Genomic DNA, 27,136 nt, shown 5'->3' on the forward strand with positions numbered 1-27,136 from the left:
ATGAAGTCTCAACCATTGTCACCTCCTCCCCAGGCAATGGCAGTACGTAGGAATGTAAAACGGAGCAGCCACTGTGGAAAATAGTTCAGCGGTTTCTCAAAAAGTTAAAGAATGATCACAGAGCCTAGCAATTCTGCTCCCAAGTAGATGCCCAAAAGAACTGAAAACAAGTGTTTAAACAAATACTCTTACAAAAATGTTTATGACAGCACTAGTTATAAAGGCCAAAAGGTGGAAACAACCAAAATGTCCATCAACAGATGAATGAAGAAAACATGGTATATCAATACAATGGAATATTATTCAGCCATAAAAAGGAATGATAAACTGATACATGCTTCAATGTGGGTGAAACTTGACAACAGTCTGCTAATGGAAAGAACTCAGACACAAAGTCATATATGGTATGATGCCATTTATATAGAACATCCAGGCCAGGAAGACCATTCCATCTCAAAAAAAAAAAAAAAAAAGAAAAAAGAAAGAAATAAAATTTCCTTGCCAGTTAGCTTGAAAATCTCTCTTGGGGCCCAAATTGGCTTTGTTTAGGAGGACCCTTTGATAAGTATCTGGGAGGAAAATGAAACCCTGAAGTCATCTGTCAGTTAAAAACAAAGTCAAGGGCAATCAAGTTTTAATGGTATTCCAGGATTTCCCCTAGTAGGGAGGAAAGAAAGAAGAGAGAGGAGATGAGAGAGGCATCCAATGACAAAATGTGGCTGCCCGAGGGCCATTAGCCAGTGAAGAATTTCTGGTGAACTTTGTTGACTCCTCTGGCTTCAATCCTTTCCCTGTGAAAAGGTGGGAAAACTCACTCCCAGAGCAGCAAAATGCTTGCAAAAAGAGGATAATGGCAAGCAGGACATGGTGGCTCACGCCTGTAATCCCAGCACTTTGGGAGGCCGTGGCAGGCGGATCACAAGGTCAAGAGATAGAGACCATCCTGGCCAACATGGTGAAACCCTGTCTCTACTAAAAATATAAAAATTAGCTAGATGTGGTGGTGGGCGCCTGTAGCCCCAGCTACTCGGGAGGCTGGGGCAGGAGAATTGCTTGAACCGAGGAGGCAGAGGTTGCAGTGAGCCGAAATCATGCCACGGCACTCTAGCCTGGTGACAAAGTGAGACTCCGTCTCATAAAATAAAAAACAAAAGGCCAGGCGCGGTGGCTCACGCCTGTAATCCCAGCACTTTGGGAGGCCGAGACGGGCGGATCACGAGGCCAGGAGATCGAGACCATCCTGGCTAATGCGGTGAAACCCCGTCTCTACTAAAAATACCAAAAATAAGCCGGGCATGGTGGTGGGTGCCTGTAGTCCCAGCTACTTGGGAGGCTGAGGCAGGAGAATGGCGTGAACCTGGGAGGCGCAGCTTGCAGTGAGCCGAGATCGCGCCACTGCACTCCAGCCTGGGCGATGAGCCAGACTCCATCTCAAAAAAAAAAAAAAAAAAAAAAAAAAAAAAAAAAACCAAGGGTAACAGCAAAAATCAAATGTCCTTTCCACTTTTCTCCTGCAATAGTATGTTTTTGAAGCACTGCTTTAAAGAGAGACAAATGAATGCCCAAGCTATACTCTATAAATTTACACTAACATAAAAGGAAGAAGTCATCCATTCATTCATCCATCTATCCATCCAGCCACCCAGCAATCCATTGATATATCAATTTGTCTGTCCATCCATCCATCCGTCTGTCCATCCATCCATCCGTCTGTCCATCCATCCATCCGTCTGTCCATCCATCCATCTATCCATCCATCCATCCATCCATCCATCCATCCATCCATCCATCCATCCATCCATCCATCTGTCTATCCATCCAATCATCCATCCATTTCATCAATTAACAAATATTTTAGCACTCCATGAGCTGAAGTCAGGGATCTTCATTGCAGGGCCTATAGGCCATAAGCAAACATTGGAATTTTATTCTAACAGTAATGAGGTTTTATATAAGGGTTTTAACCTGGGGTACCTTCATCTTATTTAAGTTATAACAATTACTTTGAAAATGGAAGATGGACTGGAGAGAGCAAAAGCAGAAGATGAAAGATATATCATCTTACAGTCCCAACAATCCTATTGCCTTCAATCACATGGGCTTCTGTGCAATTCAACAGGCACCTTTTAAAATTTGTTTCTATAGATTTTTGGCCAACAGGTAGTGTTTGGTTACATGAATAAATTCTTTAGTGGTGATTTCTGAGATTTTGGTGCACCTATTCATTGCCCAAGCAGTGTACACTGTACCCAATGTGTAGTCTTTTATCTCTCACCCCCAATGCCCTTTCCCTGAGTCCCCAAAGTCCACTGTATCATTATTATGCCTTTGCATCCTCATAGTTTAGCTCCCACTTATGAGTGAGAACATACAATTTTTGATTTTCCATTCCTGAGTTACTTCACTTAGAATAATGGTCTCCAATCCCATCCAGGTTGCTGTGAATGTCATCATTTCATTCATTTTTACAGCTGAGTAGTATTTCACGGTGTGTATATATATCACAATTTCTTTCTATATCACATTTATCCACTTGTTGCTTGATAAGCATTTGGGCTGGTTCCATATTTTTGCAATGGTGAATTGAAACAGACACTTACTGAGTTGCTACTGAATACCAGGCCCAGACAATCAGGGTGCAGGGATGACCACTGAATGTTTCCTTCCCTTGTTGGAGCTGATACTGCAGTGGTGGAGGGAGAGAAGAAAGCTGACAGTTGTGACCAGGATAGGACAGCAGATACACAGGTGCCAAGATGGTAAGGGTGAAGGCCTTGACAAAGTCTAACAAAGGCAGAGGGAAGCCCTCCACGGGGGGCTTCTTGGAGGAATTGGTGTTTAAGCTGAGGATATAAGGATGCCTGGGACTTGACTGGGAAGTGCACTCTTAGCAAAGAAAACAGGGTGAGTGAAGGCACAAGGCATGACACTGCAGAGTTTCATGTGGGAAGCCACGAGAGCCCTTCGGGAACGAGGCAGAATACTACATGGGTATGTGTGTGGACGGGTTGGGGCCGGCGTGGTGACAGCGGACCATTGGGGTCACTATGAGTAGAAAATGAGACTCGAGATACCAGTGGAGGCTAAGTCATGACAGATCATATGTGAGTTACATCCTGATGGTACTGGGGAGCTACTGATTATAAAAGAGAGAGGGTATAAATCCCCCTTCCTTTGCTTCTGTCTGAGTACAGAGCCACAGTCTGAGCACATCTGGATGAGAAAGAACGTTTCAAGGCTGAGCCCTGAGGAAGCAAATTCCATAAGCCATTTGTTGGCATAAGATGTTTATGTGGGGAACATATTTCCAGGTGCAATTATTTCTCTTGCAAAAACATGACCTGTTTCTCCTATTATACTTATCATCTATTTGTTTTGAAGACTGAGAAAACTGACTTAAAAAATGCAGAAAAATTTAAACCTGCAATTTTATCATCTAGTGATAACTGTGACTATTTTATTGTATGATCTGTCATTTAAAATTACATAATCATGACTTCTCTATAAATGGGATCATAGCCTGCACACTGCTTTATTAGTTGCTTTTTTAGTTTGCAGTACAGCATTAACAGCCTCTGTGTTTTCTTCCAAGGGCTGCCAAAACAAAGTGAACGGCTTAAAACAATAGATATGTATTATAGGTTTAGAGGCTAGAAGTCCAAAATCAAGGTGCTTGCAGGCCCATGTTCCTTCTAAATCCCACAGGAGAATCCTTCCTGACCTCCTTCTGGCTTCTGGTGGTCACTGGTAATCTTTGGCGTCCCTTGGCTTACAGCTGCATAACCCCAGTTTCAGCCTTTGTCCCTTGACATTCTCCCTGTGGCTCTCTGCCCTCACATGATTGTCTTCCCACAGGACACCTTTTGTGATGGTTCATGCTGCATGTGAATTTGATTAGATTGAGGGATACGAAGTATTGATTCTGGGTGTGTCTGTGTGGGTGCTGCCAAAAGAGATTAACATGTGAGTCAGGGGGCTGGGGAAGGCAGACCCGCCGTTAATCTGGTGGGCATAATCCATCAGCTTCCAGTGAATACAAAGTAAGCAGAAAAGCTTAAAAAGGAGAGACTGGCCCAGCCTCCCAGGCTACATCTTTCTCCCGTGCTGGATGCCTCCTGCCCTCGAGCATCGGACTCCAAGTTCTTCAGTTTTGGGACTTGGACTGGCTCTCCTTGCTCCTCAGCCTACAGGCGGCCTATTGTGGGACCTTGTGGTTGTGCAAGTTAATATTTAATAAACTCCCCTTTATATATGTTTATATGTGTGTATATATGTGTGTGTGTGCGTGTTTGTATATATATATATGTGTGTATCTCCTATTAGTTCTGTCCCTCTAAGAGAACCCTAATACACCTTTCATATTGGACTAGGGGCCCACCTGCCTCCAGAAAAATCTCATCTTCATTAAACATCTACAGCCACCGTATTTCCAAGGAAGGTCACATGCTGAAGTACTAGGGGTTAGGACTTCATGAAAGTATCTTGGGCCCCCCAAAATCGCTAAACTAAAAGGAAAATTCAAGCTGGAAACTGCTCAGGGCAAACCTGCCTCCCATTTATTCCAAGTCGTCTCTCCGCTCATTGAGATAGATACGTATTCTGATTGCCTCCTTTGGAAAGGCTTATCACAAACTCGAAAGGGCGCAACCGTTTGTCTCTCACCTACCTGTGACCTGGAAGCCCCCTCCCTGCTTTGAGTTGTCCCTTTGTCCTCGCCTTTCTGGACAGAACCAACGTACTTCTTACATGTATTGATTAATATCTCACGTCTCCCTAAAATGTATAAAACCAAGCTGTGCCCTGACAAGCCTGGGCACATGTCATCAGGACTGCCTGAGGCTGTATCAAGGGTGCGTCCTCAACCTTGGTAAAATAAACTTTTAAAATTAACCGAGGCCTGTCTCAAATTTTTGGGGTTCACAACTTGGACATTTTTTTTGAGATGGAGTCTTGCCTTGTCGTCCAGGCTGCAGTGCATGGCACGATCTCAGCTCACTGCAACCTTCGCCTCCCAGATTCAGGCAATTCTCCTGCGTCAGCCTGCTGAGTAGCTGGGACTACAGGCACACACCACCATGCCTGGCTGGCTTGCTTATTTATTTATTTATTTATTTATTTATTTAGTAGAGAAAGGGTTTCACCATGTTGGTCAGGCTGGTCTCGAACTCCTGACCTTGTGATCCGCCCGCCTTGACCTCTCAAAGTGCTGGGATTACAGGCACGAGCCACCGCATCCAGATGACATATCTTTCTTTTTTTTTTTTTGATGGGGCAGACTTGGTTTAACTCATAACAGCCTCACTTGCCATCTAACACTGTTTTTACTGTCTACACTATATTACATTTTGTAAATGTGCAAATGTCCCTGGGTCCATCTTTGTCACACTGAACAAGCAATCTGCTGCGTGTCCTTGTCCAGCCATGTGTAGTGACAGCAGCCATCAGCCTGAGGACTGTGATGTTGGGTACCTTCCAAACTCACCCAATCTTCCACTCCCTGCTAGTTGCTACCGACAGAAAAAGACGGTGGACTCAAGTTCTCTGAAAATCCTTTCAAACACAAGGGCAAGAGCAAAAAAGAAAACTCCACATAACCAGAAGAGTCAATGGATCAGAATTTCCCCTGGGCATTCCGGTTCATGCAGATTTGACCACATTTTGGAACAAAACCAGTTCTAAGTGGTCCATTCATCAGTTGCTCACCTGAATGCAACAGTTATTATTATTTTTTGAGACAGAGTCTCCCTCTGTGGCCAGGCTGGAGTGCCGTGGCGCGATCTCGTTTCACTGCAACCTCTGCCTCCCGGGTTCAAGCGATTCTCCTGCCTCAGCCTCCCGAGCAGCTGGGATTACAGGCATGCGCCACCAGGCCCAGCAAATTTTTGTATTTTTAGTAGAGACGGGGTTTCGTCATGTTGGCCAGGATGGTCTCGATCTCCTGGCCTTGTGATCTGCCCACCTCAGCCTCCAAAGTGCTGGGATTACAGGCATGAGCCACCGCACCCGGCCATAACAATTATTTTATTCAACCTGCTTTATGAATGTAGGCAGAAAGTGTCCAGCTCAAGTTTTCCAGGATATCACTTCTTATCCCAAAAGATATAGCAGCAGCCTAAAAAGCAAGTCTTTGTTTTAAATCATAAAACCTCCCTTTTGTGAGCAGGAGACCTTACGCACCACGTCTTCACACACACAGAGCAATAGTATTTTAAGTGTTGCCTGTTGTGGCTGTAAAGAGGTTTTCACGAACACTGGCTCATTTGATTATCTAAGCAGTCCAGCTGGAAGGTCAGGACCATTCATACCTGAGGCTTCGGAATGTCCTGACTTGCCCAAACCTGCTCAGCTTATAACCATCACCACCACAAATCAGGAATTCAGCCATGTGTGGATAGACAGTCTTATTTAGTCTTCCCCAAAACATAAGAAAGTGCTGTGTTCTTTTCCCTTCTAGAGAAAAAGAAACTAACCCTTAGGAAACATGCTAGCTGACCCAAGCTCAGACAGCTAGAAAGTACCGGAACTGGGTCTTGAACCCACACTGCCTCTCTCCCCAGACCATATTTTTAACCACCAAGCTAACTTGTGCTGAGCTAAGATAGACTTTTGACTCCTTGAATCTCGAATGTTTTTTGCCCCATGACCTGGTTTGGTTCAACAATGGCAATTTATCTCTATTTTAAAAGGGATGCTGGGCCAGGTATGGTGGCTCATGCCTGTAATCCCAGCACTTTGGGAGGCTAAGGCAGGTAGGTCACCTGAGGTTAGGGGTTTGAGAACAGCCACACCAACATGGAGAAAACCCGTCTCCACTAAAAATACAAAAATTAGCTGGGTGTGGTGGTGGGCACCTGTAATCCCAGCTACTCGGGAGGCTGAGGCAGGAGAATAGCTTGAACTCAGAGGGAGGAGGTTGCAGTGAGCCGAGATCGCACCAGTACACTCCAGCCTGGGTGACAGAACAAAACTCCTCAAAAAAAAAAAAAAAAAAAAAAAAAAAAATGGCCGGGCGCGGTGGCTCAAGCCTGTAATCCCAGCACTTTGGGAGGCCGAGACGGGCGGATCACGAGGTCAGGAGATCGAGACCATCCTGGTTAACACGGTGAAACCCCGTCTCTACTAAAAAATACAAAAAATTAGCCGGGCGCGGTGGTGGGCGCCTGTAGTCCCAGCTACTCGGGAGGCTGAGGCAGGAGAATGGCGTGAACCCGGGAGGCGGAGCTTGCAGTGAGCTGAGATCCGGCCACTGCACTCCAGCCCGGGCGACAGAGCGAGACTCCGTCTCATAAAAAAAAAAAAGGAATGGATGCTGGCTGGGTGCACTGGCTCATACCTGTAACCACAGCATTTTGGGAGGATGAGGCGAGTGGATCACTTGAGATCAGGAGTTCGAGACCAACCTGGCCAACGTGGTGAAACCCCATCTCTACTAAAAACAGAAAAATTAGCTGGGCGTGGTGGTATGTGCCTGTAATCCCAGCTACTTGGGAGGATGAGGCAGGAGAATTGCTTGAACTGGGACTCGGAAAGCAAAGGACGCAGTGAGCTGAGATTGTGCCACTGCATTCTAGCCTGGGCTACAGAGAGACACTCTGTCTCTAAATAAACAAATAAGGGTGCTGTAATATATACTTTTGAGAACACTGTCCCTTGCTCTATGGCTTGTGACTGGGTGGCATTTATGCTGAGAATAGTATTTAATGATTTTCCAGATCATGGGGGTGAGTGCACAGTCACTTGATAGGCGGGAATCTTTACAGGAATCCACAGGGCCCCAAAGTGTCTGAGAATAGTTTTTGAGGGATCTACGTATGAATGATTTTGTGAGCATGTGTGTTTTGCTGGGAGTTAGTCCACATCACTCCTCATGAGAATTTATGAGGTCCTCGGGAATCAGAAATAAACCAGAACCCACGTGACTTCATCTGTGTATGGCGCATTTTCAGGAAAGTGGAGTCTTTTTCTTCATGAAGAAAAGTCTCTTGTCTTTTAGTATCGGTACCTCAGTGGACAGAGCACTTAAAGAGACCTCCAACCCAGGTACACAGCAGGTGCCTGGGGAATTGCACCTCTTCTGTCCACTGGTCTGAAGAGGAAATAAAAGATGCATCTAGGGGCCCGGGAAGCTCATCATCTGAACACCGTCACCCAATGCCTCTGGGCTGTACCTTCAGAGTGATCCTGGACATCCCCACCCTCCGCCCCGCCTCCTCACCCTCCACCTCCGCTGCAAGAACCTTGTTGCATGCCACCAGCAGGCCAGCGTGGTCTCTCTGCTTTTACTTTTAGTTTCTTATCTCCTTTGGCCTCACAGAAGCTGAAATATCTAATCCTGCCTTCCCCTTTCTGGAAGGTTTTTATTTGTTTGGTTTTTTTGTTTGTTTTTAAGATGGAGTTTCACTCTCGTCGTCCAGGCTGAAGTACAATGTGCAATCTCAGCTCATTGCAACCTCCACCTTCTGGGGTTCAAGCGATTCTCCTGCCTCAGCCTCCCGACTAGCTGAGATTACAGGTGTGCACCACCACACCTGGCTAATTTTTTTGTAGTTTTAGTAGAGACAGGGTTTCACCATCTTTGCCAGGCTTGTCTCCAACTCCTGACCTCAGGTGATCCACCTGCCTCGGCCTCCCAAAGTGCTGGGATTACAGGCGTGAGCCATAAGAGATTTCCCTCTGCCCTAGAATACAGAAGCTCATGACTACAGTTACAAGACTGAAATGACCTGCCCAGCCTTCTCCTGTCCTCTTCCTTCACCTCACTCTGGCTGCACTGGCTTCTGCTTTTTGAAGGTGTTGAGCTTGTTACTTCCTTGGTCTTTCCATTTTTTTTGGCATCTTTTGTCGCTAGATCTTTGCAAGACCACATGCTTCTTATCATTCAGCTTTCTCCGAGATGCTGCTTGCTCAGAGAAGTATCCCTGGACCTCCTTCTAAGGCACCTTGGTGATTGCTTTCCTGCACAACCTTTATCGCCATTAAAACATGATCTTTTGGCCGGGCACGTTGGCGCACGCCTGTAATCCCAACACTTTCAGGGGCCAGTCATGAGGTCAGATCATGAGGTCAGGAGATCGAGACTATCCTGGCTAACACAGTGAAACCCTGTCTCTACTAAAAATACAAAAAAATTAGCCAAGGGTGGTGGCGGGCATCTGCAGTCTCAGCTACTTGGGAGGCCGAGGCAGGAGAATCGCTCAAATCTGGGAGGCGGAGGTTGCAGTGAGTTGAGATCGCCCCACTGTACTCCAACCTGGGTGACAGAATGAGACTCTGTCAAAAACAAAGAAACAAAAAAACACAACAACAACAACAACAACAAAAACACATGATCTTTTAAAGTTACTTATTATCTAGGATACATGCTAGGCTGTAGGCTCTGTCAGGAAGTGTCTGAAAACTTAGGTCCTTGATAAGCATTTGCCAAGAAGGGGAAGGGATGGGTAGATGGGCTGGGCTGTCCGCAAAGTTGAAGCTCACCAGACCCCAGCTTCCTTCCTTCTGGGAGGCTTGAAACAGACAAGTGTCAAAGTGTCCAGCAAGGTAAGTAACTCCCGTTTCAAAGCATGGGAGGCTCATTTTCACCCCACTTAGCAGTGAATTATGTTACCTGCTGGTGAGGACAACTCCACGAGGCCCATAATTACTTCCCTGATTATTCACAATTGAAGCGATCACGGCTAACTGATGGTGTTCCCACAAAAACCTGTAGGAGAGCCAGGCCATTTGGCAGCGACTGCGTTCCCAAGAAGGCAGATCAATTTCCGTTTGATTTGTTTAAAAATAACAGATAAACAATGCAGAGCAGCTTGCAAGGTTTGGGTTCCTCCTTTCCTAAAATTTGGGGAAAGGAGGCCGTTTGAAATTACCAGTTAGGAATAAAACAGGCAGATCACATTCGTGGCTCAGTCGGATTCCCCTATAATCAGAGCTAATAACTGTATTTTTCTGCTACTAAACAATTCTGTTATTTTAAAGCTAACTATACCGAGCTGGCTAAATAATACTCAGGGGCTGGCCACAGAGAAGACTCCCTCTGAAATGCAGTGATGATGCCCATTTTTTCCTACTTCGTTCTAATTTCGTCCCCGGCTGACAGGTGACCTGCTGACGCTTGCCGGGAGAGAGGCCGGAGGGGTGTCCGGGGAGATTTTTTAAGAAACCGAGAATTTCACACCTTTCCCCAGAATACAAAGGGAACCGACCCATGTTTCCTCAAGGATCATGAATTTAAAAGGCTTCTCGACCTGAATTCACTCATAACCTGAGTTCTTCTTTGACCTCTGCTATTTTCCAAATATCTAAATTCTGTCCCTTCCTCAGCTAAGTCCTTCAATGACTTCCCACTGCCATTAAGATATGCCTAAGTCGGCCGGGCGCGGTGGCTCAAGCCTGTAATCCCAGTACTTTGGGAGGCCGAGACGGGTGGATCACGAGGTCAGGAAATCGATACCAGCCTGGCTAACACGGTGAAATCCCGTCTCTACTAAAAAATACAAAAACTAGCCGGGCGAGGTGGCGGGCGCCTGTAGTCCCAGCTACTCGGGAGGCTGAGGCAGGAGAATGGAGTGAACCCGGGAGGCGGAGCTTGCAGTGAGCCGAGATCGCACCGCTGCACTCCAGCCTGGGTGACAGCCAGACTCCGTCCCAAAAAAAAAAAAAAAAAAAAAAAAAAAAAAAAAGATATGCCTAAGTCACTTAAGTGGCTGGCATGGCCCGGTCTGCCGGTCCCTCACCCATTTCTCTGGCCCCAAATTCCTCCAACCACCCGCAACTCCCTTTCCTTCATGTTCCCACCATAGTGAATTATGATCTGCATGGAGCAGCATGATAGAGGCCATGGACTCTGGCAGCCAGGCTGCCTACTTCTAACTCTAGCTCCACCATTTATCCGCTGTGTGACCTGGGGCAAGTCTTGTGACCTCTTTGGGCCTCAGTGGCCACATCTAGAACATGGGAATCATGGAAGTACTTGCCCTGTAATGTAGCTGTGACTATAGATGCATTCACAATTGCACGATGCTGAGATGGTGATTGGTGCAAGCCTGAGTGCCCGGCAGAGATTGATCGTTTACATTACTTTTTGTTTGTTTTGTTTTTTGGAGACGGAGTTTCACTCTTGTTGCCCAGGCTGGAGTGCAATGGTGCGATCTCAGCTCACTGCAACCTCTGCCTCCTGGGTTCAAGCGATTCTCCTGTCTCAGTCTCCCGAGTAGCTGGGATTACAGGCACCCACCACCATGCCTGGCTAATTTTTGCATTTTTAGCGGAGACAGGGTTTTGCCATGTTGGCCAGGCTGGTCTCGAACTCCTGACCTCAGGTGATCTGCCTGCCCCAGCCCCCTAAAATGCTGGGATTACAGGCGTGAGCCACTGCCCCTGGCTAGCACTACTCTTCTAAGGTGCTTTTTTGTTTTTCCTCTTTGCATATATGGTTTCCTTTGTTAGGATTACTCTTTCTGCCCCTAATTCTTTGTCCTCTTATTTGACTCATCTTTTGATATTTAGCTTAGACATGACCTCTGCCTGGAATCCTTCCAGATGCCATAGCCTTCCTCTGGAGCCAAGAGCATCCTCAACTTCCTCCACCATAGACATCTCCCCTGTGTATTGTAATTACCTATTTGTGTGTGTGTCTTATCACCACCAGGGCTTCTCAGCCTCAGCACTACTGACCTATCGACATTTTGGGCCAGATTATTCTTGATTGTGGGGGCCATCCTGTGCAATGTAGGATGTTTGGCATCACCCCTGGCCTCTACGCATGAGATGACAGTAGCAGCCTTCCTCGACCCTTAGTTGTGACTATGAATAATGTCTCCAGACATGGCCTAGTGTCCCTGGGTACAGGCAGATATGAAATTGCTCCTGGTTGAAACCACTGCACTAAACTATAAGCTGAGGGGACAGAAAATGTGTCTTTCTCATCCCAATTCTCTAAGCACCTAGAATAGCACCAAGTGTTTGTTTGGTCCTTAATTAATGTCTGTGGAATGGAAGAATGGGGATTCTGGGGCTGGGAGCAGTGGCTCACGCCTGTAATCCCAGCATTTTGGGAGGCTGAGGTGGGCGGATCACCTAAGGTCAGGAGTACGAGACCAGCCTGGCCAGCATGGTGAAACCCTGTCTCTCCTAAGAAAAAAATACAAAAATTTAGCCAGGCGTGGTGGCACATGCCTGTAATCCCAGCTACTCGGGAGGCTGAGGCAAGAGAATCGCTTGAACCCCGGAGGTGGAAGTTGCAGTGAGCTGAGATAGTGTGATTGCACTCCAGCCTGGGCAACAAGAGTGAAACTCCATCTCAAAATAATAATAATAATAATAATGATAATGATAATAATAATTATAGGGATTCTACAATGAGCAGCAAAGCAAGTCAGGTCAAAGTGAAAAGACCTGAGTTCCTCTCCTGGATGTGCCAGTCCCTGGCTGCATGACTTGGAGAGGCCCAGTTTGGTTCTCTGGAAGTGACTTGAATAAGCATCCTTGTGTGGTCCCAGACAACAGCGTCAGCATCACCTGGGAATTTGCTAGAAATGCTCATTCTCTGGATCCCCCAGACCCAGTGAATCAGAATTGCAGGGAGGAGCTCTGAAATTTGAGTTTTCACAAGCTCTTTAGGAGTTTCTGATTCATCCCCGCTCAGTTCTCAGATCACCCCTGATCTTAGAACTCACCTGGAATGCTTTTTAATGAAGGACGCTTAGGAGGCTAGATTTTCCCAGTCCAAGTGGTAAGAAGCTCTGGTATTCAGGCTGGCCATCGGTGTTCTTCACCTGCTTCAGGTGATTCCAATGCACACACAGCCAGGACTGAGATGTTCTCAACGCGCAGAGCCTGTTCTCAATCTCTGTGCTTCCCACGTTAAAGCTTTTGGGAACTGCATTAACTCTTTCAGTCCACCAGAGGGCCATTTACAGCGCTGGGAAACGGACGGGGTTATCATTTCAGGGCATGGGGCACATGGAGCCATAGACCACAAATACACAGGTAGAAGTAAGTGTCCAAAACCTTCCTTTCTAGCTCTACCTGGAAAAATACCAGACCGGAGTGTGAAGCATCAGAAGTGACTCTAAGGCTTGACTCACGCTCTTGCAATAACCCTGGGACAGCCAAGAGGAACAGGCCAACCTCAACCAGGATTCTCTATTTAACCCACTAGTTTTAAAAGCCATGTTCAAGAATCCTCTCTATAAATGTATTTTTGAAACCCTCTGTGTCCCTGGGTTCATGAAAGCTTTTTTGTTCAGAAGGTGGCTGCAGTTTAGTTTGCAAAGTAGATGCTAAGTCAGACATACCTGTGTTTCTGAGAACACAGTTTCCCTCCTCTGGACCTCAGATTTTATTTTATATTTTATTTTTTTGAGGCAGAGTCTCGCTCTGTTGCCCAGGTTGGAGTGCAATGGCATGATCTTGGTTCACTGCAACCTCCACCTCCGGGTTCAAGAGATTCTCGTGCCTCAGCCTCTCGAGTAGCTGAGATTACAGGTGCCTGACACTACACTTGGCTAATTTTTGTATTTTTAGTACAGATGGGGTTTCACCATGTTGGCCAGACTGGTCTCAAACTCCTGACCTTAGTTGATCCACCCACCTCAGCCTCCCAAAGTGCTGGGATTACAGGCGTAAGCCACTGCGCCCAGCCTGGCCCTCACATTTTAAATGAGGGTTATGAAGCTTAGCTGGCTAGGTTGCAATGAGGTTCAACATAGGTGAACAGGTGAAACACCAGCCTAAAACAGTCACTTAGTAACTCTGCGGTTCTCAAAAGCACCCCAGGACCAGCAGCGTCACCAGGAAACTTGCTAGAAATGCACATTTTCAGGTGTCCCCCGCCCCACCACGAGAAAAATACTGAATTGGAAACTTTGGGGGTGGAGTAAATAACTTAGCCTCTCTGAGTCTCAATTTTCTCATTTCTAAAACCAGAATAATAGCAGTACCTGCATCTCAGAGACCCACTGTAAGGGTTAAATGAGCTATGCACACCAACTTCTTAGCACAGTGCTGGCATACAGCGAGAGCTCAGTAAACGGTAGCTTTCGTTGTTATTGCAGTTACTATCATCTTCAAAACTCTCTGCCCCGTGCAAGCCTTGGAAAGAACTTTTCATTAAAACTCTGCACAAGTATCTCTTGTTGAACTTTGCAAAATACCGTATTTTGGCTCTGAATGCTCCCTGTGGACTACAACTTGCAGAACAGGAGCTCGGAACACCAATATGCCCTGTGAATACCTCGGCCAACATTATAACTCTTTCTGAGAGATGCCATCTGTATTAGTCCGTTTTCACACTGTTATAAAGAACTTCTCCGAGACTGGGTCTTTTATAAAGGAAAGAGGTTTGTTTAACTGACTCAGTTCTGCATGGTTCGGGAGGCCTCAGGAAACTTACAATCATGGCAGAAGAGGAAGCAGGCACTGTCTTCACAACGCGGCTGCAGAGAGAGGGAGAAGCACAAAGGACTAACTTCCAAACTCTTACAAAACCATCAGATCTCATGAGACCTCACTCACTATCGTGAGAGCAGCATGCGGGAGACTGCCTCTGTGATCCAGTCACCTCCCTCCCTTGACACATGGGGATTACCGGTCCCGTTCTCAACTCGTGAGAGTTACAATTTGAAATGAGATTTGGGTGGGGACATGGAGCCAAACCGTATCACCATCGCTTGGAGCAACACAACTATTTATTGTAGAGTCCCGTTAGGGATTGTGATCTATTTAGTTCTACCCAACTGTCAGAAAGACTGGCTTTCCCTCCACCAATCAGGAACAAGCTAAATGGGCTTGGGGCAAGGAAAAGAACAAAAAATAAACGGCAAATAGGACCTGAAAAATATTCCACTCATGGTCACAGAAAATGAAAAAGATACTGCAGGAGGGAAACCGAGTCAGCTCTGAGTGGCCTTGCGGCAGTGACAGAGAACTTTCCAGAGGAATCCATGGAGGGAGAGGGGTGTCTGATGTTTGCATCTACCAGCTGTCAGTGAGAGCTGAATTTTCAAGGTGGAAGAGAGAGAAGCGGAAGGTGGGATTGAAATTTACCTTCAGGCAGATTTCAATAATCAGGGTGAGAAGTGGAGAATCCTCAGCTGGAGACAGTTACTTTCTGCAAAAGTGGGCTTTCCTTTCTTTCTCTTTTCTTGCAAGGGATTATTTTCCTGCTCACATCTCCTGAATCTCCCCCAGTGGCCCCAGCGTCTAAGATCCACCTTTCCCTGAGGGCTTAACTGGTCATAAGCTAAAAAGAAGTTGAATGAAGGTGGGGCTCTCTGCAGTTATTAAGGGTTGAGAATGCAAATGCCTTGAGAGGGAGGAATTTATCTGAAACATACGAGCAATGGCAACAAAGGACACTGAGGACTAAGGAATGCATGCCTCACCTAAAAGCCTTTAAATTGAAACACACAAAGCCAATTACATTGATAAAACTAATGAAATATATGATATTAATATATAACACACATATTGCCCGTGTGACTTAAATGCATAATAACAGTAAGAATGGCAGCATGGAACTAGATTCCAGTTGCTGTCGCCCCAAAAGGATGGCTTGATTGTACTTGTTCCCTCTTCCTGGAAAGTGGTGGCTTTCCATGATCTGTCAGCTGAAGAAGCAGCACCGCGCTGCTCTAAGTGGTGCTGACAGGGATTTATTCAAATGTGAATTAGACGAAGCTGGTTTGGACAGGCAATGAGTTGGGGAAAGCTGGGACCTTCCCCCTGTGACAAAATCCTTTCACAAGCAGCCCAACAGTGATCCCTGGGCGTTTCAAGAAATCCATTCAGCTTGAAGTCTGAATGCCAGCTCTGCTACTTTTAGCTACGTGATCTTGAACTTGTTCTTAATGTCTCTGACTCAGTTTCCCCATATGGAAAATTGGGAGGATTACACTTACCTCTTGGAATTGCCATGAATCAAAGACATTGTTGACTAAGTGTCCAGCAGTGTACCTGACACACAGTAGACTTTCAACCAATGGTTCTTATTGATACTATTATTATTTATTACTGCTACTACCACTACATCCCTCCAAAAATTGATCCAGGATGGGTGTGTCAAATGGCAGGGTAAATTATTGTTAAGAATGGAGGAACAGCAGACTATAGAATTTTAGGAGAATGTGTTATTCCTAGGAGATGCATGCTGCGGTATTAGGGGTGAAGCATCATGATATACGAAATTTACTTTCAAATGGTTCAGAAGAACACTGTGTGTGTGTGTGTGTGTGTGTGTAGAAAGAGAGAGAGAGAGAGCTCTTGAGAGAGCAGAAATTGCTGTGTCAACAATTTTGAATCTAAGACAAAGGATATGCAGATGGTCACTATATTATTCTTTCAGCCTTTGTCTGGAGCCAGGCTTCCTATGTTCAAATCTTCACTCTCTCACTTATGTATGTACGTATGATGTATGATGACTTCTGACAAATTAAAGAAACACTCAGTGCCTCTGTTTTACCATCTTAAGATGGGAATCATTAAAATGCCTAACTCAAAGGGCTTTTGTGAGGACGAAATGAGTTAATGTACTTAGAACCATTTACGGAATTAAGTGCTCAAAGTATGCTAACACCATAGTTAGCTGTTTGTGATTAGATACATGTATAAATAGATGGGTTGATAGAGGTGGATAATAAGGTGGGGAGAGGAAGGAGGGAGGAAACACTGAAAGGAAAGCAGGGAGGGAGGAAGGAAGGAAGGAGAGAAGGAGGGAGACAGGGAAGGAGGGAAGGAGGGAAGGAAGGAAGGAAGGAAGGAAGGAAGGAAGGAAGGAAGGAAGGAAGGAAGGAAGGAAGGAAGGAAGGAAGGAAGGAAGGAGGGAGGGAGGGAGGGAGGGAGGGAGGGAGGGAGGGAAAGGAGGAAAGGAGGAGGGAGGGGGGAAAGGAGGGAGGGAGAAAGGAAGGAAAGGAGAGAGAGCTGGAATATCTCATCACTCATAGTGAGTAATGTTTTATTTGTAGTTTTCAGTAACCTTCAAATTTTCTGCACTTGGCATAATTTACTTTATCAATGACGTAAACATTATTACAAATATGTATGTAAATTATATAATGCCCCTACCCCGGTTCCAGCCTGCAAACCCAGCTAAAGACTTTGCTCTTTCCACACAGGTGTTCATCACTCCTTGTGGGCGTGGGCAGGAGCTTGGAACAGCAGAGTTTTTGAGACCTGGAGTGATCCCCTGGCACCCAGAGTAGAGGTGCCCTTGCTTCCCTTCTGTCTGCTCCTTCTCACCCGCCCTCCAAAGTCAATTTCAGTGCCATCTCACTGTTAGTGGTGCCCTTGTGGATATGGGAGTCCTGTTCGGCCAAGGATGGAGCCTTTCTAATGGTAATGCATGCAGAATAGGACTGGCACCTGGATTGCATTTTAAACACATTCCACACCATTAGGCAGTCCTCATCATTCAGAGGAATGACGGCGGAGTTGCAGGGGCCTCCAGGCCCAGCGGCAAGCTCAGCCAGTTCATCCGGTCGGGGCATCCTGCCAAGAACCTTCAGCTGTGAAGCGGCCACTCTAGGCACGGGTGGGGAGACCTGATGAGGAGAAAGCAGCCTGGTGTCCGCCTCCTGGGAATGTGAATCAAGATTAGGGGGCCAAGCCATGGGGAGCATCCCAGCCACTCTCCCGGGGGCACAGATTCTACCCACTGGAACAATAAGTGCTTTCTTTCTCACGTGCCTCTCTCCAACTTGCTCTAGCACTGCAGCTACTCTAACCTTATTTTCCTTTCTCCAACACACCTGGAACTTTCCTTACATAGGACCTTGATACAGGCAAATCCTTCTCTCCAGAACATTCTTCCTTTTGCTTGTTCCCTTCTTGCTGTCCAACTCACCTCCCCAGGAAGCCTTCCTAGATCCCATAATATCAAGAGGTTGCCCCTACCTCATCGTCTTTTACCATTTATTTATCTACTTATTTAGAGACAGAGTCTTGCCCTGCTGCCCAGGCTGGAGTGCAGTGGCGCAATCTTGTCTTACTGCAACCTCCGCCTCCCAGGTTCAAGCGATTCTCGTGCCTCAGCCTCCCGAGTAGCTGTAATTACAAGCACCATGCCCAGCTGATTTTTGTAGTTTTAGTAGAGATAGGTTTTCACCATGTTGGCCAGGCTGGTCTCAAACTCCTGACCTCAAGTGATCTGCCTGCCTGGGCCTCCCAAAGTGCCAGGGTTACCTGGCCTTTTCTCTTTCTTTTTCTCTGAGTCTCAGCTTCCTCCTTTGTAAGTGCAGTAACGATTGTGCGGAATGTGCTCTATTTGGTCAACTTTTCTCCCATGTTCTACATTCCTTTGGCTGATCAGTTGGTTCTCATGTCCTCTGTCTGGATTCAGTCAATGAGAGGCAGGCAGAGAGGAGATGGGACTATTGATTGACCCCCTGGGCTTACCTGCTTACCTGTTGGGCAGCACTGAGTTCCTCTTTTCAAGCTTTCTGATGGACAGCTGTGTTCTTGGCTCTATTAGGCTGGGGTAAAAGTAATTGTGGTTTTTGCCATTACTTTATTTTTGTTTTTATTTATTTTTTTGAGAAAGGGTTTCACTCTGTCTCCCAGGCTGGAGTGCAGTGGTGTGATCTCGGCTCACTGCAACCTCTGCCTCCTGGGTTCAAGTGATTCTCCTGCCTCCCGAGTAGCTGGGACTATAGGCACCTGGGATGCATCGGCTAATTTTTGTATTTTTAGTAGAGATGGGGTTTCGCATGTTGGTCAGGCTGGTCTGGAACTCCTGACCTCATGATCTGCCCGCCTTGGCCTCCTAAAGTGCTGGGATTACAGGTGTGAGGCATCATGCCTGGCCTTTTGCCATGACTTTTAATGAAAGCGTCCCTCCGGTGCTCCTTCAGCACCAAGGGTGGTAACAGCTCCCTGATGTGGCCAGTGCCTCGGTGCTTCACTGGCCCTTGTCGGTTTCCTTGGGCCCTGTCCACACCTTTGTAAATCGTCCCTTCGCTGCACTAGCCTCAGTAATCACTCAGACTGTGTCACTTGCTACCTACCAGGACCCCGATCCACACAATAATAGTCCCTATCTCATATGTTGTGAGGATTAAAGTGATTTCAGTGCAGGATACATAGTGCTAAGATTATTTGCTATTATTTTCCTTCCTCTCACTTATCGCACTTTGCACTTGGTTGCAATGCTAATTGCTCACTACTTTTCCCTCTGGTTAATCGACAATTTGCATGAAGAGGGAGTCTCTGTCTGCCTGTTCGTTCAACCTCGTGATGGTCCGGTGTTAGATGCAAAATAGGTCCTCAGAAAGTATCTGATGAGTGAATAAATGAATGAATGAATGAATGAGGGCTGGTTTTCACTTTCCAAAGCACTTTTATATATCATGTTGAATTGTGGGGTAGTGTGCATATTCGATTGTTTTTGTTTGATAAACACAGTAATTTCACAAGGCTTTACCTATTACATTACCCTCTTTGATCCATGAAGAATAGAGTCACAATTTAATAAACAATTAGACTGAGAAGAATGGAGGGAAAAGTAGAAGGGGGAAATGCTGCCTGAGAACCTATTGTGTGCCCAGGTTGTCCGTTAGCATTTGACAGACATGATTTATTTTGATTTTCACAATGGTTATTATAATGACAGAAGCATCATTATTCCCTAGTTTACATATGCAGAACACAGGATAGAGAACAGTTGGAAGACTCACCCGTGGTTACTGTATTAGTCAGGGTTCTCTAATGGGACAGAACTAACAGCATAGATGTATATGTAAAGGGGAGTTTACTAAGGAGTATTGACTCAAACGATCACCAGGTGATGCCCCACAATAGGCCATCTGCAGGCTGAGGAGCAAGGAAGCCAGTCCAAGCTCCAAAACATCAAAAGTAGGGAAGCTGACAGTGCAGCCTTCAGTCTGTGGTCAGAGGTCCAAGTGTCCCAAAGCTGAAGAACCTGGAGTCCGATGTTCCAGAGCAGGAAGCATCCAGAAAGGGAGAAAGATGGAGGCCGGGAGCCTCAGCCAGTCTGTTCTTTCCACGTTCTTCAACCTGCTTTTATTCTGGCCGCGCTGGCAACTGACTAGATGTTGCCCACACAGATTGAGGGTGGGTCCGCCTCTCCCAGTCCACTGACTCAAATCTCCTTTGGCAGCACCCTCACAGACACACCCAGGAACAATACTTTGCATCCTTCAATCCAACCAAGTTGACACTATTAACCATCATAGTCACCAAGCTGGAGGGTCATAGAACTGGACTCCAGACCTCGTGTTTCACTCAAAATGTCATGCTTTTCCAACAGCAGTTATCCCACTGAGAGACCTCAGAGAGTCTCTTATACATGCATGCAGGGAAAGGTATAAAAAAGTATCTGTTTGTAATAGCAAAACAAACAGCAGCAACCCCACGTGTCTATTGGGGGAGAAAGGGTAAATAAACTGAAACATTTAAACACTGAAATAGCGTGGCCATAAATGTGAATGAACTAGAGGTGCACATACCACCTGTAATAAGTGTGAGGGAAAAAACAAATTGCCAAAAACCGCGTTAGTGTAACACCATTTTATATCAAGGTTTACAAATACACAAAACACTGCTATGGTTGGGAGTGGTGGCTCATGCCTGTAATTCCCGCACTTTGGGAGACTGAGGCAAGCAAATTGTTTGAACCCAGGGGTTCGAGACAAGCCTGGGCTACATAGTGAAACCCTGTCTCTACAAAAAAATACAAAAAAAAAAAAAAAAAAAAAAAAATTAGCTGCACATGGTGGTGCATGCCTGTGGTCCCAACTGCTCAGGAGGCTGAGTTGGGAGGATCAACTGAGCCCAAGAGCTCAAGACTGCAGTGAGCTGAGATGGTACCACTGTACTCCAGCCTGGGCAACAGAGGGAGCCCCCATCTCAAAACAAAAGCAAAAACAAAAACAAAGTACTACCGTGCTTTATTTAACGATACAACTATGTCATTACAAAGTGCTCACATTCAAGGAATCACATACACCAAATTCAAAATTGTGGTAGAAAGGATTGGATGATACTTTAGGGGAATGACCTAGGGGTCTCTGTGGTTCCTGTGATGTTTTTCTTAAGCAGGGAGGGGGTTTGTTATATTATTTTATACTTTTTTCTTCTTAACAGAAACGTTTCATTTATAAAAATGTGGTACCTTGCCTAAGGACACCCAGCTGGTTAAGGATGGAGCTGGACATGTACATAAGCCTTGCATATCCTGGCTCAGTGCTCTTTCCCCTACAGTGAGCTGTCCAAAAATAGGGTAATTATCTCTCTTGTGCAACTTGGGAAGAGGTGAAATGCAATGTTGAGTAACCCTTCCTTGCTTCCTTCCTTCCCTGATTATAGCCTTACCAACACCCCGGATACCTTCTTTTAAGTTGTTCGTGTTGCCTGCCTCTTGGAATATAGTGTGGTTTCTGCACAGCTTCAGTGCAAAAAAGAGAAACTTCCTTTCATTGACTCAATCAGAACGTCTCAAAAAGATCATAGAAAGTAACCATCCCATCAAGAAGCTGCCATGGGGCCGGGCATGGTGGCTCATGCCTGTAATCCCAGAACTTTGGGAGGCCAAGATGGGCCAATCACCTGAGGTCAGGAGTTCGAGATCAGCCTGGTCAACATGGTGAAACCCTGTCACTACTAAAAATACAAAAATTAGCCAGGCATGGTGGCAGATGCCTGTAGTCCCAGGTACTCGGGAGGCTGAGGAAGGAGAATCACTTGAACCTGGGAGGCAGAGGTTGCAGTGAGCTGAGATCATGCTACTGTACTCCAGCCTGGGCAAGGGGAAAAAAAAAAAAAAAAAAAAGGCAGCTGGCACGGCAGGCACTCTTGTTTGCCTGCTCAATGATCCTATGATAGCAGGGACTGTCTTCTATCATATAAGTCCAAAAAGGGGGCTGCTCATATTCCCAACCTCACCATGACATGGCTGGTAACCTCATCTCCATAAAGGGAAAATCTGCTGAGGGGTTTCTGGGAAATACACGCCCTGTTGGTAAAAAGGGAGAGATGCAAGAAAGCTGCCATCTCTCTTTCTGCTTTGTATGTTGTCATGCAAGAATGTGATGTTTGGAGCTGTGGCAGCCACCTTGTAACCATGAGGAAAGGACCAAGAGAATAATTGAGAAGCTATTGCTGACCTGTTGAATAATCTCAAGCCACCTATCTCTCAATTGCTTCTTAAGTGGGAATAAAAATGAATCAATATTGTTTATCCACTTTTACTCTAGTGTTTTCTTACTAGCAAACAAAATCACGTCACCTGACTCTCTTAAGGAAAGATAAGCATGTCTGTAGTACAGGAACAAATCATCTAGACACACGCACTTACATGCCATCTGCACACATGTACTTAGATGGGATCTAGGATAAATAGAAGTTTGCCAATCCCTTGATTAGTCCTTGCCGTAACTTCTACCTGTTCTTTGGATGAGAGTCAAAATCCTTGGCAAGACCTTCCAGGCCTGGCCCAACTGGTCCCTGCCTGCTTCCTGCCTCAACCTGGGTCACTCTCCCCATATGACTCACAAGGTTCCCACACATAAGTCTTCTTGTTGTTTTATTTCGGTTTGGTTTCTCCAGTTTGCCAAAACTTTGTCAATTCAGGGCATCTGCATCAGCTTGTCCCTCTGCCTCAAAAGCTCTTTCCCTCACCCTTTGCCTGGATAACTTATTCTAAATCTTCCATTCTTGCCCTAACAATGATTTCTTCAGGGAAACCTTCCCATTCTTGATAGATTCCTAATATTTATATATCGCATAGGACGATGTTTTCTCCTTCATAGCCCTGATAGTGCATTATATTTTCTTCTTTTTCTGTGCATTTATGTTTATTTGACTGTCTCCAACAATGGAATTTAATTCCACTGGGGCAGAGACTGTGTTGGACTTCAGTGTCCCTCCACTCTAACTCAAAATATGTGCCATCACCCTATTTTCTCAAAGTGAAGGTCTGGGCAGATCACCTCCATTTTCAAGACTAGTTAAGATAATAAATGTGGCTGAATGCAGTGGCTCATGCCTGTAATCTCAGCACTTTGGGAGGCCAAGGCAGAGGGATTGCCCGAGGCCAGGAATTTGAGACCAGCCTGAGCAACACAGTGACAAAAAAAAAATGTTTAAAAATTAGCTGGACGCGGTGCTATGTGCCTGTAGTCCCAGCTACTTAGGAGGCTGAGGCAGGAGGATTGCTTGAACCCAGGAGTTCGAGGCTGCAGTGAGCTATGGTCGCACCACTGCACTCCAGCCTGGGTGACGGAGTGAGACTCTGTTTCAAAAAAAAAAAGAAAGAAAGAAATGCTAGCTAGTGTTACTATTATGTCTATTCATTGCCTAGAGTTAAATTTAAATTCCTTAGCCTGGCATTTACCGTCACATTTAATTCGTTTCCTTCTTCATTCATTCAGCAAATATTTATTAAACACCAACATGTTCCAGGCACTCTTCTGGGCAATAACATACCTTTCATCCTTTATCTTCCCTCCACTCCTCACTAAGTCATCTGTCATTCAAACCACCTCAACTTCATTCACATTACTCAAGTTTTTCTCTAAACCACATAGTAAATATTGTTTTATATATTTTTCACTCAAATTCTTTCTTTTACCTAAAATGCCTTTCTCACTCTGTATCAATCCAATAACTCCTTACCAATCTTTCAAACTCCACCCTCAATATTTTATGCAAACATATTTATTAAGCACCTTTTATGCAAGTCCTGGTCTCATACGTCGGATTGGACATGCAAGAGACCAGGAAGTGCATAAAAAGTACTTGATAAATATTTTTGCAATCGGAGATTCCCCGGGGGGATGGGGTGGATGCAGGTCACATGTGTGGCTCCTCACTGTACCTACGCAATGTCTGACACAGAGTCAGTGCACATGGTCTGCGGAACTGTGGGGAGGAAAACACAGCTTGAGCAGCCTGTTTTGCTCGCAAGGCTTTAAGCCTCTGAGCAAGAGTCTCCAAATGTTTTTGATCATGAACACCTCCCTCCAAAAAAATGAATGGGCACCCCAGTATTAGACTGATTTTATATTTACACATTGAATTATATACTCTTCATAGGATAATGCACAAGCCAAAAAAAGAGACTTTGAAAGCATGAGATTAAAGAAAGTAAAATTCAGTAGAAATTTTCATGGTTTTCATCCGGCATTTCTTGGACCAAGCTGTGCATCCCCATTTTAGAGACTGGTCTAACCTCAGAAGATAACTGACTCTGGCTCACATGGCGGGGCTATGAGGATCTTTCTGGAAAGGCAATGCATTTTCACTACAATGACAGAGAAGTATTTGGACTGGGGCTTCTACATCTGTTGCTTCCCATGACCCTGGCATCTCTGTTCATTGGTGCTTCCTTGGATCCCACCCCTTGAAATTAACAGATTAGCTGCTTTTTTCCTCCTCTTCCTTGCCTCATCCATGACCTGGAATTGACCTCATCCATGACCTGGAATTGACCTGCCTATCATCAAAATAATTGAAATTGAATTATTTCCATTATAATTTCACTGAAATAATAAGCAGCAGGCTGTCAATCCAGGTTGAATTTGAGAGCTGGCTAGGAAGGTACTAGGCCTTTCTCTTGGGTTTTTGCTGCAGATGAAGCAGCATCTTCTCAAGGCAGGCGAGGAATTTCTGCCAATGTCTCATGATTAGAGAAAGCAAACCTGCCAGGGGACATGTCCCGATACTGTTTTCTCCCATGCATCACAACAATTTATGAAGAGCCACACCATCGCCACCCCAATCCTGCTGGCTCCTCCTCAAGGCAAAATGAGTTTCAGCTGCTTCCCCAGGTGTCTCCAACCAGCCCCACCTCTGCAGAAAGCAGCCCCCTTAGAAACTGCCTAGCCTTCATCTCTAACACCCTATCAAGGCCAGCACCCTGAGCCTGGCCTGGGCACATCATTTAGGCCTAGGGCTTCAGCACAAACGCTTTGCCAGGTGCCCCCTCTGGGAGTGGCCAGGAGCTTGGGAGTAAAACCGTCAGATGTCCTATTAGGATATAACCAGCTCTTTTCATGGCCTGGGCCCTGTACGGCAGTTAGGGTGACCAATCCTCCCAGTTTGCCTGAGACGGTCTCAGTTTAGCACTGAATGTCCTGTGTCTTGAGATATCCCTCAGTCCAGGAAGGACTGACTACATAATTTGCAGGGTCCAGTGCAAGATTAAAATGCAGGGACCTTCTTCAAAAATGATGAAGGTTTTCAAGATTGTGACAACAGGGTGCTAAACCAAATAAGGTGCCCTTTTGAGCATGGGGACCTAAGTGTTTGCACAAGTTCAACACTTCTGAAGACAGCCCTGGTCCCAGGCAACTCACGATGGTTGCTAACTCTACTCCCTATACAGAGATCCAGAAAAAATAATGTATTGTTAATTTCACGAGGTTGTTGGTTTCTTACAGAAACACGTGCTGAGACAACAGCTCTTGCTCCCATCTTTCTATCCTCCCCACACCGATGCCAGAGCTTTCTGAAATACGAAATCATGCCACACCCCAACTTAAAGCCCTCAAGGCCCTCCTGCCATCATATTCTCAAACGTGACTAATAATAATAATACAAATTGGAGACTCCTGGTATTGACTTCAGTTATTTTTACGATACTGTTGCTTAAATATGTGCCAACATAAAACTCGGCATAAACTTTGTATGCTAATAGCTCTTATACAATGGTAAAATCACACTTATAAATTAAAACAATAAGACTATAGAACCAATACAATTCAAATGAACAACATTCATTTAATGGGACAGATGAGTTTGTTTTGCCAAAACTAAAGTGCTGGCTCGCAGAGCGATTATGGCCTCGGGTTGGCTGCAGCAAAGTCGGTTATTTTTCATGGAGGTGCTTCTTCATGCTCTGGTCCCCGCATGGCTTAGATCCTTACTTGGGACCCAGCTGGGATATGTTTGTTTGAACACCATGACCTGACACTCTTTGAACCTTACTTGATACAAAATCACCCTTTGTAGATAAAATCCGCCTCTGATCTTTTCCCATTAACCCCTGACGCTTTCAGACATACTGATTGGCACCAGTGGTATCATAAATAAAAATGCAAGCATGGGCAATGAAACCCCATTGCCGTGTCAGGTTATAAATAGACCACCCAAATAAACTAAAAATGCCTCTATTAATTTAAAAAACTCTTATTGAAATAAAAAGAATATAACAATAATTAGCATTTGATGAGCAACTACCATGTGCCAGGCACTGTTCCAAGAACTTGGCTTGTGATAACTTATTCCATCCTCACAACTCTGGAAGGCCAGCACTAGTATCATTGCTACAGGACAGAGGAGAAAACTGAGGCTGAGAGAGGTATGTTGACTTGTCCTGAGTCACTCACCATGTGTGCAGAAGTTTTCTAAGAAAAGTCCTCAATATGAACTCACAGACCTCTGATCAAGAATCAGGGATCTTGTGGGGTTCCTGGCTCCAGCCTGGGATCACTAGCCCACAGATTGAAGTTAAAGCCCCTGAGCTTGGCAATAGAAGGCTTTCTTCATCTCGCCCATTGACTTCCCACCCTTTTCGCATTCCAATCCTCTTCTCGTTGCACCTCTATACTTCTGGGCTATCTTGAAATTCCAAGAAGACAGCAAGCTCTTTGACACTTTTCATTACGTTTGCTTGGAAGTCTTCCCTCTGCCTGGAATGATCTTACCCCTTCTCACCTAGAAATGGACTGTGTGTTCTTCAAAATGCTCAGGAGCATCTCTCTAGGGTGCTGCTCCCAAATACAGTTGACTCTGGAACAACACAGGCTTGGAGTGTGCTGAAGTTCATGTCCATTTATACCTGAATATTTTCGATACAATTTACACCAAATGTGCCTGCCTCTTCTGCCTCCCCTTCCATCTCCTCCACCTCTTCCACTTCTGCCACCCAAGACAGCAGGACCAACTCCTCTTCTTCCTCCTGCTCTTTGATTTAACGTGAAGGTGACAAGGTTGAAGAACTTTATGATGATCTACTTCCATTTAATGAGTACTAAATATATTTTCTCTTACTTATGACTTTCTTAATAAATTCTTTTTTTCTAGCTTACTTTATTACAAGCATACAGTATATAATACATATAACATACAAAGTATGTATTAATTGACTATGTTATTGGTAAGGCTTCTAGTCAACAGTAAGCTA

The sequence above is a fragment of the Macaca thibetana genome, chromosome 20 (assembly GCF_024542745.1).
Source record: "Macaca thibetana thibetana isolate TM-01 chromosome 20, ASM2454274v1, whole genome shotgun sequence".
Classification (NCBI taxonomy): Eukaryota; Metazoa; Chordata; class Mammalia; order Primates; family Cercopithecidae; genus Macaca; species Macaca thibetana.